The 14152-nt window shown below is 43.7% G+C and overlaps 1 long non-coding RNA gene across 1 annotated transcript; it reads right to left on the bottom strand.

The window, feature by feature from the left end:
* Window positions 1-1768: 1768 nt before the first annotated feature.
* On the bottom strand, window positions 1769-8558 carry LOC146208165 (uncharacterized). The gene is made up of 3 exons (XR_014703366.1): window positions 8425-8558; window positions 6579-6630; window positions 1769-1969 (listed from the first exon to the last, which is right to left on the bottom strand). It is a non-coding gene; the product is annotated as an uncharacterized LOC146208165 (long non-coding RNA).
* Window positions 8559-14152: the final 5594 nt, after the last annotated feature.

The raw sequence follows: 14152 nt of genomic DNA, 5'->3' as shown, positions 1-14152 counted from the left end.
TATCCTTACACTTGAAGATGATTTCAATACTTTGATTTTTTTATTTGTTTTGCCGTTGGTCAGGCTGCGCATTTAACCCAGTGCAGTGAATCGCTACCGGCCATGCAATATGTGCTTGAATGAGCGTATTTGCTGCCTTGCGCGGAAGATGACCTTCGCAGTAATATTCCCAGCATTTGGAAGTGAAAGTCAGCTAATTGTGACGGTATTCCCGACGCGCACATATATGGGCGGATGAAGCATGGTTCAATCGCAATTATCCTCGGCATTATTTTCAAGCAAATTGCAGTACACCGCTTGAAGAAGACGCTGTATGTAGAATGGAGTAAAAGAGAACATTCTCAGATGAATAATGAGATTCGTGGGGCCTACACGCGCGAGGCTTACTTTCCTACAGCAGCTGCATAATTATGTTAAAAAAATATAAGACAATGATATTAAAGGACAGAACACTGGCCAAAATATGTCATGAGATTACGGTGGAGATGAAAAGACCTTGTCTCATATAGTACACATCGAGCATTGCAATATCAAAGAAAAAAGGCTGTAAATTTTATTTTACTTTTGAAAATCGCATAAAAACAACTGAGGCGTTATCTAGCAGAGAAACCCTATTACTTTCACTGTAGTACCCACGTTACTATCTAAGGAAACTATAGCTGATTTCCGTAAGTAGTGCACACTTATCTTTTTTCTTCTAGGAGTGCTTGTCGTAATCTATTATATTTTGCATTCTCTCCACTGCGTCCTTAAATAAAGACCACCCCTCCTTTCGCAAAGTGAAAGGTATGCTTTCAGCTTTTGACACTAGATGACGCCACGTTTGAAATTTCGTGAATGAAGCGATGATAGTGCACACTAGAACTTTCGTCGACCAGGAGTGCGTTATTGTGTCGTAACAGCCTAAAGTGCATCTTTTCGCTGCATCGTTTTTGTCTACTACCAGGCATCATCGCGGTCGCTGCTCATGGTGTCCAGCATCGGACTACATGAGATCGGGCGCATGCACTGATCGAAAAATTCTCGGTAAAACGTTTCTACAGTGTTTCTGCCGAAACCGCTATGAAATCGCACAGTTTAGTCATCAATCTTTCCATTGCGCCGAAAAAAATTCGAGACCTGAATTCCAGTGTTCTGTCCCTTTAATGCTCGTTTCCGAATCGCAAGTTGTGCGCTGGCAGTTTCCTTTTAGGAGATTGATCCTCTGGCCATTTGTCAAGCTCAAGGAATAATGTAAGTGGCAGCTTTAACAGCTGAGTGTGTAGAGTTGACAGTCAGCTTTGGCAGATGAGCTTGAAAAGTATTTTATTTTTATGTGTACGTGTGTTTTTTGCTCGGTTTCTCAGTTTAACCTTAAGTTGTCGGCCTACATTTATCAAGTGGCCCCATCTGCTGCCCATCCTACGCCATGTTAACATGCACATTCAAGAAACGAGGCAAGCGAAGATATTAACATTACTACACCGTTACATGAAATCGGTGCTGGAAGAGGCACTAGTTTTCACTATTAAACGGTTCAATATAAGTTCCGCTATAAATTGCTTGTGATACACCGGCGTGCTGTGATGTCGATGCTTTCGGTATATTTACCTCCCATAGCTTTTTCCAAAAACTTCAAGGCAACAGCAAAATCTCAGAAGACGTTGAAATACGTAGTTCGCAGAAGTGCTTTTTGGAACAGATTAAGGAGAATAAATAAACTTGAAATTACACATCCTTCGAAAAGCTCATTATAGGTAATTTATTCTTCTCAGCAAGAGTCACGTGATACTGATGTTTTTGCGCATGATTTATTCGGGCAGGGAGGCGATGTCCAAAGTGAGGCAAGTCGCTCTAGAGGCGACTATTCATATCCCGCAGGCAGCCTTGCAGAGTCCCATATGCAGAAGTGGGGGCCGAAATCATTGCCTATAGGTCGACGGCACGTACAACGGGGAGCGCAGCGAAATCTCCACCATCCTAACGGACACTAAAACAAAATGAAGGAGATCATGGACAGGAAAATCGTTTCTCAAGCTTTAAAATTTCGTCTATAACCTCCTAAACAGTACCCCTGATAACGAATACCGAATTGATGCACATATAGTGTGACTGGGAAATAGTAATTCGAAACTGTACTGGGAATAAATGTCAGAATGGCGATATTGTCGCAAAGTGTAGATCGATTTATATTGGTAGTAGCGCTTTCATTGCAACTATTTTTAAGAAACCCTTTCTAACGGGCTTTTAGCGCAGTGAGGCCATGTACTAATACTTCTGTTTTTGTAGGGTTAGAACATGTGCTCTGATGTGGGCGGAGAAAGGGGGTTTTCATGATGTACAGTGCAGAAAATGTGAAGATTGTTTACCTATCTATGAAGAATGCTATATCATAACTAAAGACCCTTACAAGTTTACCCGAGAAATCATTGAAGCTGAAGACAGATAGCCTAGGTGACATGTATCGCAAAACCGCCTGTTGGACAATATCGAAAGGAAACTACTTTAACTTTCCAGCACTTCGAGAAAACCTTCTACGAGCTCCGGTACGATCATCTCGCCGTTTATTTAACTCTTTAAGCATACAGCGTTTGCACGGCTCCACCAATTCTTTCAATAAATCCTTCCTTCCCAGTGCGATAGAAAGCTGAAATAACCTCCCCGAATACATTGTCATTGAGGCTAATCCTTCTAGATTCAGACAGCTCCTAATCCACTATCTAAATGAAAAATAATCTTCCGGTACCTTATCTCAGCTACCAAGCCTTGCAAACTGACCAGCCGGTTTTACTTCCATAGCTGTAATTTGATTTTGTTTTATATTTTTGCCACTCTGCCATGACTTATCTGAATTTGTTACTCTTCTCTTTTTTCACCTTGTTTTACCTGCTGTTTCTATTTTGTGTTTTTATCTTGTTAGTTCCTGTACATTTTTTCTATACTTCTATATTACTTTTATATTTATGAAATCATGTATGACTGCTGAACAACCCTGTACCCCCCCCCCCCCCCCTTATGTAATGTTCCGAACGGCACCTTTAAGGGTTAATAAATAATGATGATGATGATGATCTAAGAAATTATTGAAATTGTTTGCCTCCTGCGCATGCGCGAATGTATCGCCACATCCTGTATATTGACCTCCCCGTGGTTCGCAATAACACTGTTGGAGATTGGTGCTCACATGTGTCTTCTCTTACTCCTGTCCAGTCCCTGCGCCATTTTTTTTTTTTGACATGCGCAACACTGCGATGCAAACGTGAACTGCACTTTCCTAGACAAGGTCAATGAGTGCAATACGTCTTTCGGACTTCTTTAAGTGTGAGTGTGCACATGCGCGTGATGTGCAATGCAGCGGCAAATCGCCCAGCAGTCTTTGCTCTTGCGCGATGCATAAAGCGGGAAGTAGCCACCGTGAAGCACAATGGCCCGGATGAGAACCTAGCCTTCCCTCACACCTCCTCGGGAATCTGATGACGCCTGGTACCTACGCTCGAGCGCGATGCTCAACAGATGCACAAGCGGAACCCCATGCTGAATTTGTTTTTAATATTACGTTCGTGTGATCCTTAATTCGTCCTGCAGTGAAGCCACTGCAGACGCGGTTTGCAACAGCGGACGCACTAATCGTATGACAAGATCACGCCAGGCGGTACGTAAATGAAGTGTTGCGTTGCAGTACTAGTACTTTGGGCAATCAGGTAGTAATGCGTCACAAAAAATTAAAGGTCGCTTAAAGAAACGCATGTACATAACAAACGGAAGGAGTATTTTCCTATGTACGCTAACACACAGCCAAACCTGCCTTAGCCTAAGAACGGAGCTGCCGTGATGGTTGTGCTGAACCCTTCGCGGATATGACTGTGTCAGTCCACCTATGCCACATCATTCCACCGTACTGCACTGCGCTCTTTTGTCATCGTGCTGCTCTTTCCGTGTGCTGGTTTTACCTGTGATGATCTTGCACGTGATGTTTTTTTTTTTTTTTTTCTGCGTTCTTTTTTGGTTTCCTCGCGGAACGGCGGCCATCTTTCAAGGAAATGATGCCTCATGATCGAGCCACGTAGAAAGGAGCGCCTGTCTGCCGTAAAACGTCAATTTCAACTTCCTGCAGAAGTAAAAGGAACCATTCTACAGTCTGTTTTCTTACCACAGCTAAAAGCGTTTATATTATGAAGAGCTGAGAAAATCTAAACATTATGCTGAATTTGGTTAAACTTCGCTCACTTCCGATATTTTGCAAGTGCCCCTTATTGATGCTTTACTCATATTTCAAGTTGGTTCCAATAACACAGACAGTGAGCAAACATGCACAAACTCCGCTACTGAAAAGGCGTCGGATTCAGCAGCGTCGCACATCAAAATGGCGAAGAAGAGCCGGCGCCGCGGCGCCTGTCGCACACCCCTTGAGTGTCTCAAAACTCCAATCCGATATCACTTTCCCATAGCAACTGCGAAGTCCGAAGTGCCATTGCCTGACAACTCGGCCGTTTCATTTGGTTTTGTGACGTCACAGAACCCGACAACCAATTAGTGGCGCACGACCATATCACCTGCCGACTGTCACCTGCCAGAGCACACAGGCTATGGTTTTCATAGTATCGCCACGTATAGAAAACCTCGGTCTTGTTTCTGACAGGTCAATACTCGTTATAGAACAGATATTCAGCTTTGATAGAGGACGATGACCTCAGGGTAGAAGCAATGAACGATACCTTCAGAGATACCGTTAGTGAGTACGCGGCAGAAGTAGGCGGTAGGATAGTTAGAGAGGATACCGGAAAATTACCTAAGCAGACGAAATATTTGATTAAGAAACGCCAAAGCATTAAAACTTCCATCCCGATAGGCAGGATAGAACTGGCAGAGCTGCCAAAGCTAATCAACAAGTGCAAAGTATCCGACATAAGGAAGTATAACATGGAGAAAATCGGAAATTAGGCATAAAGAAAAAAGGGACAAGGCGGGCAATGTCATACACTAATATAGAAAAAATAGTCAAGCATACTGATACTGATCCCTACAGTAGCCAAAGTAGTCAGAACAACAATGAAGTTGGCAGTGAAGAACAATCAGGCATTACGCCAGTAACGAAGGACGCGGTTAAGAACGCTTTAGGAGGTATGAAAAGGGGGAAGGCAGCAGGGGGGGAATCGGTACAGATTTGTTGAAAGACGGGGGAAGGGGGGATATCTTGCTAGAAAAAGTGGCAGCCCTGTATACGCAATGCCTGGTGACATCGACAGTATCAGAATCACGGAAAAGCACAAACTTCATCTTAATTCATAAGAAAGGGGACGCAAAAGAACTGAAAATTATAGACCAATCCGTTTACTATCCGTTACGTACAAGATATTTACTAAGGTATTAGCTAATAGAAGCACGGAAAGCTTAAAATTCAATCAACCAAAATATCAAGCCGGTTTTCGGAAAGGATACTGTACTATCGATCATACCCATACTATTAACCAGGTGGTAGAAAAGGGCTCGGAATATAACAAACCTTTACACATAGCATTCATTGATTATGAAAAAGCATTTGGCTTTGCAGAAACCTCGGTGGTGATGCAGGCATTGCGAAATCAGGGGGTAGACGAGCCGTACGTGAAAGTGCTGGAAGATATATATAGTGACTGCACAGCAACCATAGTTCTGCATAAAGAAAGTAACAAAATTCCCATAAAGAAAGGTGTTAGGCAAGGAGACACAATCTCCCCAGTACTATTCACAGCTTGTTTAGAGGAAGTATTCAGAGACTTCGAATGGGAGCAGTCAGGGATAAGGGTAGATGGAGAATACCTTAGTAATCTGCGATTTGCTGATGACATTGCCTTGCTAAGTAACTCAGGGGATCAATTGGAAAGAATGATTGATGATTTAGAAAAAAAAAAACTGGAAGGTAAACCTAAAAATAAGATGCAGACCTTTAAGGTATTGTTCAATAGCCTAGAGAAGTAACAGCAGGTTACAATAGGTAGCGAAGTACTGATGTGGTAGGTGAATATGAGTATATATACTTAGGACAGGTATTAACTGCAGATCCGGACCATAAAGGGGAAACAACCAGGAGAATAAGGCTAGGATTCAGCGCATTTGGCAAGTAATCGTAGATTATGACTAGCAGCCCACCGGCATCGCTCAAGAATAAAATATGCGTCTTACTTGTACTCACCTATGGAGCTGAAACACGGAGGCTAACGAAAAAGGGTTCTGCTTAACCTGCGGATAATACAGATAGCTATGGAACGAAAAATGGTAGGTGTAACGTTAAGAGATAGGAAACGTGCAGATTGGGTTAGAGAAATAACTCGAGTTAATGACATTATAATGGAAATAAAAAAATAAAAAAATAGACATGGGCAGAACCTGTATTGCCAAGAGATGATAACCAAAGGTAGTCGAGAACAACAAACTGATTCCAAGGAAAGGAAAGCGTAGCAGGGGGAGGCAGAAATTTTGGGCGGATTAGGTTAGGTTCGCAGAAGTAGTGGATGCAGCCAGCAGGACCGGGTTAGTTGGAATAATATGACAGAGGACTTCGCCCTGCATTGGGTATAATCCGGCTGATGATGAGTGTAGAGCTCTTCAGTGGCACTAACCTGAGCTGGACATATTCCCATCATCCTTGGAGGCGATGGAGGCAGTCCGCATCTGAAACAAAGACATGTGGTGGAATCGATAGAATTGATCTTACGCACTGCTATGAAGATTACTACCCATGAAACTTCGTGGAAAGAGTAAGCTGAAAAAATATCTCACTCGCTGAGGGCACTTAGAAGTGTTAGGATAACGCATATTCCTACGACTTGCATTTCGGTCTCTTGCAGAGCGGCTGAAAAAAATTGAGGACTTTTGGTCAGATATAATTTAAATGCTGTAGGTGTTGTGACAACCATTAGAAATGAAGGGCACCCGCATATATTGATTGATGCCTTGCATCATATTTATGAGTCTCTTGAAGATTTTCATTATGAAAATTATTTCAAAATCAGATAAATTTAGGCATGAACTTTTTAATCGCAAGCATTCCCCCCCCCCCCCTTACAAAAAAAAAAAAAGAAAGACGCGATTACAGCGAACGTGTAACTGTACTTTGCACCAAAGGTCATGTTCTTCATAATAATTCCGAATGGCAATCAAGAATAATCAGTAATGCTAAAAAACATAAATTTAGAAAAAGGTCGCCCTAACAAGGGGACCCTAACCACGCCGAACAACTCTCGCCCTTGCGGTGTTACCAGGCAGGAAGTGAGAGAGATTGTCGCAAATGTTTCAGCTTCAGTGGCTTGTTGGGTTTAGGAATAAAACGGATTGCGTCCCTTTCCCTTGTATATGCAGGAGAACGCCTATTTCAGTGCGTTTGGTATAAGTACACTGCTACTGCAGACTGCCTTCGTCCAAGGGTTGCAGTAAATGAAACTCTTCGAGGGGTCATCTACACAAGACCTATGGTATATCTGTCATCTCAAGAAGTCCTTTCGGAGACACAGTTCGGAATGTGATACTGCCTTTCTTATCAAGATATTCTTACTAAGCTTTATCGGGATATATTTCGGCATCCTGGCAAGACCCAAACGAAGGCCTTTATTGCCCTCAGCCTCAGGGGAGCCTTTGATAATATCCTGCACAAGAGAATTCTTCAGTGTCTGGCCGCCGCCACAAGCAGCGGATAGCTAGTGTACAACTACATCTGCGGCTTCCTCATCACTTGCGCTGCCATTATTACAAAGATAGCGTTAAAGACAATTTTCTCCACATAGATTTGGCGTCGGCGTCGATGTTGTGAGCGAAATATCACGTACATATGGCTCTGTGATGCAGCTGGCGGCTGACACGGCCGGATGCTGATTGTTCGTAGGGCTGTGCGACATCAAACTAATATGTGACTTGGTCATTTTGGCAGGAGCTACCAACTCGGTGTTTGAATTCAGACGGGAGGGTATTAAGAATCGAACCTACGAGGATCTCTCTTCTCTTCAACCTCGGGATGCGAGGCCTATCACCCGCCGAGCTGCACCAGACTATGCGAACCCGTTATGCCCCATACGATGATGATATTAACATTCGGAGTAGCATCAGCAGCGACGTGGAGTTGGAAGAGCGTCAACAATCAGCAGATTGCCAATGCCCATATGCACGAACGCGGCCTATAATACGCCCTAGGAAAAGTCTGAGTTTCTAGTGTGTGTGATCGATCAATACGAATCCCCTGCCCCCCCCCCCCCCCCCTATAACGGCAGCGCGTATTTATCACGCGAGTTTTGCCAATTCAAAGTCCAAACGCAAGCGATTTGTTAAAAACTTAACAGTCTAGTTGCCTCGCTAATGCTCCCCCCTTTAATATGGACGACTCGAATTATGGACCAAACTATTTCATGCATTTACGTCTCGTTATTATGTAAACTCGCTATCCGGACAATGGACAAGGAGAAAATGCACAGACACCATTCGGGTCCATGTATTTTTGTCGCGTTAATATGGACAGTCACGAATTCACTCGAACAAAACGCTGATAACAGCTTGCGCTTTGTGGAAAGTAGGATTCAACAACTTTCAGCTTACTGAATGCTGATACACAGCAGGGGTTCATGGTATATTAGAAGTAGATTTCAAGCAGTTTATTAATGAGCGCCTTCGAGAACCATATGCAATTGCATCTCAATACTTTCAATTGCATCGCATTTGAAATATAAGGGTGACTCGAATAATATTCTTGTAATTCCTAATGCCAACTTCGCTTGCCTACATTATGCTCTTAAGCAGACCTTATCCTTAGGGTTTTTGTTCTTTGTCAGAAACAATATTTCGACTCGTTAATACGGACGACTCGCTTTATGGACAGTTTTGTGCGGAAACCAAAGTGTCGAAATTAACGAGGCACGACTGTATAACTACCCAAACCGCTGGAATGAAAGCTTTCTCATATACTGGCTTGTGGTTTCTTTCTTCTTTCTTGATTAGTCCTTACTTTTCTTTTTCTACGTTCTTTCTATTTTCCTTTCATTTCTTTCGTGCTCCTCATCAGTCACTCTTCTAGAAAGTTTGTTTTTTCGGTATGCATGTCATAAGTAGCAACTTTGTTCCTTTGCATTCGTGCGGCATGTGTATCTGTGTATATTAGAATACCAGACCGCGCCTGAAGTAGGCTTATTTTCGGGCCAGTGAAACAAGCCTCTAGTTTGCTTTGACGGGCCCTTTGTGGTTATCTGTGAAATATTATGCGAAGTATTCACAATACACTGTATTGTTAATATTTTTAAGCTATGCATCAGATGACAAGGTGACTGAGGCACTTTATAGACGCGCACACGCCCAAACAAAGCGCGCAGAAAAGCGTTGATTCTGTAAGCAACAGTGCACTCGCAGTGCCCTTCTGAATAGCACTCATTCAAATTTGAGCCCACCCCTCCCCACCCCCTACCCTTGTTATGTCACATAGGGTTATGTTATGTCACATAGGGCTCACATTGTTATGTCACATAGGGCTCACATTACGTGAGCCAACCGTGTCGAGAACCTGAAGGTCCAACGCCTCAAGAGCGAAGGAACAAGACTGCAGTTGATTGGCACCAGAACAAGACTGCCTGCAGAGGCTGCACGAGCCACGACCACGCGCCGTCTTTATTTTCTTGGAAGGGCGGCGCGCTATATTCGGGTTCCCGGCGCCACCCAAGAGGGCGCTACAAACCCACGTTCATGTACAGAAGAATGATCAATCCTGGCAAACAATAATTACATATTTCCAAATGCGTTTCCTGCAGATATCTTGCTTCAATAGAGTTTTGATTCACTGCGAAGGAAATAGCGTTTGAAATTTAATATTGAAATAAAGGAATTGAGCATATATTCACAAAAAGAGCTCAGATTAAACAGTTTCTTTGTGGCAGGCAGTTTATTACCACACCGAAAACTTTTTCTTACAGAACAACGTTTGCGAAAACAGCTGACCCGCCTCAGTAAGCGTAAAAAAAACAGCATTTTATGGCTTCATTAAATTTCTGCTATATTTTATTCACTAAGCGCGAAAGCAAATGTGCTCTGCATCGACGTTGGGACTCTTACAGATGACACGTACGTCTGGAATATGTAATTCCTGCTTTGCAATGAGATTGCAGGAAAGCAAAATCTGGACTTTCAGTTTTCGCTGATTTAAATTAGACGAAGTGAAATTGCTGAAAATACCTCGCAACATGTCTGCACACAAGACAGATAACTGTACAAGTTGTACTAAAAAATTGATTATGTCCTAAACTTAAGAATGCAAAAAAAAAAAAGTGAAAGAAGAGCTAGAAAGTTGCAGCATTTGGTGACTACTAAAAGGTCATCTTCTATCTGATAAATCTATTCCTGCTGGTGCGCAAATCTGGGAAAACAAGATATTTTTTCTGATTTATGCAATACTTAAGTTCGCAAATATACGCCTACAAGTGTCAAGATGGATCGCGAAGTTCTATTTCGTATCCCGCTATTTCACACATTCCTAGAGTGCTATGGCAGTGTTGCGGTTGTTTGAAGCCCACTTGTGGCAAAAAGATGGCGGATAAAGGTTTTTAAATAATTTATTTAAAGTAGTTAAGAGATACGTAGGAAGCAAACAGTAGAATATTCAGGTCAATTCAGGTAATGTATCTAAAGATTGTACAAGTTTATTGTATTATTATTGCATAAAGCTGTCATAACGGCTTTTAAAACAAGGCAACAAAGCTCCGCAAACGACGCGATAGTGCTAATGGGGGCCGCCTGTAGCACTACTTGCTGATCCTACTTCTCGTACAGGAACATTGCCGTATCCGCTAACTGATCCACAATTTTAACTTCGTTCATCTCACACCTATCCAACGGCATTCAATAGAACATCACTGAGAAGATATACAGTCCCACTTTATCCAAGCCGCACTACCGTGCCTGCATGGCCTAGGGGTAGCGGTGTCGAACACGGGATCCAGGGGTCCTGGAGTGCAGCATTTTGACATTGCGTTCCTCCTAAAGGCAGAACTCCTGTTTATGAGAGTGTTAGGCTCAAAATCATACTGTGTATCCGAAGAGTCTTTCAAGTTTCCATTCAACAGAGAGAGTGATAGAGCTGTATTGACGAATGCGTAGCCATGACCCGTTTTAGTGTTCTCGCACACACAAAAATAACTATCGGAGCGGATTTGAAGTAATTGGGCTCGAAACCAGGGGACTCGGGTTCAGCAGCAGAGCGTATTTGAACAGCAGGGTTGAACGTCCGGGAATCGACGTGGGGGCTTCCAGATGGCGCAACAAGTAAAGCTGAAATATAGTTACTATATAGCCGATATAGTAACTCTAAGCTGAAACTGCATGCAACCAACAAAACCACAGGATGATTGTATCAGGTGAATATCCTGACAAAAAAAAGAACTACTAACAGAACAACAGCAATTACACAAAATTAAAAGAGGTAAGACGAAAAAAAAATATCCCCCATGCTTTCGCTCAGTAAGTGGTTTAACAGAGATAGCCCCTGCCATTATTTAAAATTAATATTGGTTCACAAGTGATTCCTTTTTTGACTCACCGGCTCATTCTGGGTGATTAACTACGACAATAAAAAAATAAGGCTAATTTATGGCTCATGAAATTGAATAAAAATTTGCCCACCATCTAATTAAAACTAATTACTCTGGTTGACACTGTATTGAAGTGGTTGGCGGAGTGGTGTGTCTGTCGAGATCAGCCATGTGTTTTGGATCGCGGATCCCGGAGAACAATACTGCTTTTTCGATAGATAGCAGTGTGAAGCTCGCATTTGACTTGCATGATGGAGCAGTGGTGAAGGCACTTGCATTAAGGTTTATGTGCTTCGCTCACTTTTGAGAGCCATTTTCGATGAGAGCAGTCTCTTTGCCAAAATGTGTCCGTATAGTCTTTTGATTCGGGTAACTTAATATTTCCTCAGTGGCCCTTTAAGCACGTAGTCCGATCGGTCGCAAAAGCAATAAATACTTTCGAGTGTATATTTTAAACGGAGTTTTTACAGAGGCGGTATAGATGCTTAGGCTTGTAGTTCTTGATTTCAACAGAAAAACGAAGAGCAAAAAATACGCACAGAGAAAGAAAGCACACGCAGCGCTAACTTCGAACAAATCATTTCAGAAAGCGAAGGGGGGGGGGGGGGGGGGGGGGGCTTTATATATCACAGCGTACCATAAGAACATGCGCTAACAAAGCGTATCTGCCAGATACGCGAGTTCCTTTGGCAACAGTGCGACAGAAAGAGTTAGACTCGTATCTTTTTTTCGCAATATCAGGTCATCAGTGGAGATGCGCTTCGTTAGGTGCGACACGTTGCAGAATGACGGCACAGTTTGAGGGACTTCTTGGCACATTGTACACCAAAATTTTTTTTTTACACTATATACAACTTTTACAACCTTTTACGCCGCGACCAGGGTGGTCGCTACCATACACAACGGTCGGTAACGTAAGGCCAGAGCGCGCCCACAGCGAGACCCTGTACTGCCTGACCGACTTCGTCACGCTGCTCGTAGCGCTCCCTCATTCGTCGGAGTGCGGCCGGCGCAAGGCTACCGTCGTCGGATTTGAGGGGTGACTTGAAGACCCGAAAATACCGTGCCCCGGAGTAATGCACAACTCACCAGCCCACCATCATCCGTAAAACACACCCAGCAGCCTAGCCGCGACCAATTGGAGTCTGGGGGAGCGTTTTGGGCTCGGGGTGAGGGCCCTACAAGGACAAGGGGGCCGCGTCGTGCGATGCCATCACCAGAGTGGGCTGAATAAAGCGCGAAGACGGCCTGTCATTCCATCGTGGCATTGACCCAGAAGTCTTGTTTACATGAAGGCGACAGTAGCGCATCGCACCGCATCGCATTTCGCAGCGCCTCACGGTAATGCGATGCACAGCGCTTACATGTCGCATCATCTCTAGCGCGGTGATGGCGGAACTCGGTGTCGCCTATTGAGATTGAGAGGGGCAAGTGCACTTACCCCTCTAAATCCAGCCCAGCGAGGCGCATTAATGCGATGCGCTTTCCTAGCGCATTACCCCTGTTTACATGAATACGATGCGCTAGAAACCAGTTGCGATGCGATGCGATGCGCTAGCTGTCGCATTCATGTAAACACGGCCAGAGTGGCGTTGGACCTTCATGACCACACAACAGGTGTCACTGAGGACAACAGTTCCCTCTGATGGAATCATATCGCAACAGAAAGTGTTCCACCTGCAACCGAGAAAATCACAAGCAGCCAACACCAAATCTCCGAGAACCTTCGCAGTTACTTCATGGATGCCTGGAACCCTGCTGCAGTCTTGATGTGGTTTCATTTTTCTCCCCCGACTCTCCATCAAGAGTTCCTGCCGAAGTCTACCATTTTGATGACAAAAGACTCCCTTAAACCGCTAGCCTTGAATCATTTTAGGGACCACCTCAGTCATCAGTCTGGAATAAGCTAACGAGAGCCCATCAGAGGGTTATCCTCAATATTGAAATGACCCGTGGCCCGCTGACAATTACTCGCGAACACAGCGTGCAGTCCACGAATTAAAATGTTCCCCTTGAAGATATGACAGAGAGCCTCAAGCTCCCAATCACCACTAAAATAACAAAGACATGCTCAAGCGGCCCATCCACCAGCTGAGCTAGCATTAAAGATTCACATAGCGTGTGGTTCAAGAAGAAGCTTAATAAGCACCCGATTTCAGCATGACTGCTCGCACGCGTTCGTAGCTGGCGGTTTACGCAAGTAGCTTTCCGTGCGCTGCACATTCAACTGTCCAATAGCTGTGCTCTTTCTCAAATCAGAGCGACAAATCAATGTTGAAATCAAAGTGTCTTAATAAAAGGTCAACATGACCAGGTGTCATTGTCATGCGCCGTCATATGTTAGTCATACATTGTTAGTCTCCATGCTGTGTACTTCGTTTCACCTTGGTCGAGATTGAATGTCATGAGCAAGAACCGAGACAAAACTCTGGGTTGTACGTGGCAAAAATTGAGCTTTCGCTTGAAAGTACCTCTTCGCTCATATTTTTCCTCATGCGCGCTGCTTGCGCAAGTTCCTAGTTAGAGCTTGAAAGTTTCTACCCTTTCTGGAGGTGCACTTCAATTCAGCAACTTTCCTTTTTTTTTTTTTTTGTGGCAGCCGTGAAAGTTGGTCGCACTCTCATTCTTTTGACGGCTCC

The sequence above is a fragment of the Amblyomma maculatum genome, chromosome 1 (genome assembly GCF_055883805.1).
Source record: "Amblyomma maculatum isolate TAMU_Amacu chromosome 1, ASM5588380v1, whole genome shotgun sequence".
Taxonomy (NCBI): domain Eukaryota; kingdom Metazoa; phylum Arthropoda; class Arachnida; order Ixodida; family Ixodidae; genus Amblyomma; species Amblyomma maculatum.
Note: the sequence above shows the minus strand (reverse complement) of the source record. Positions and strands in the feature narration are given on the sequence as shown.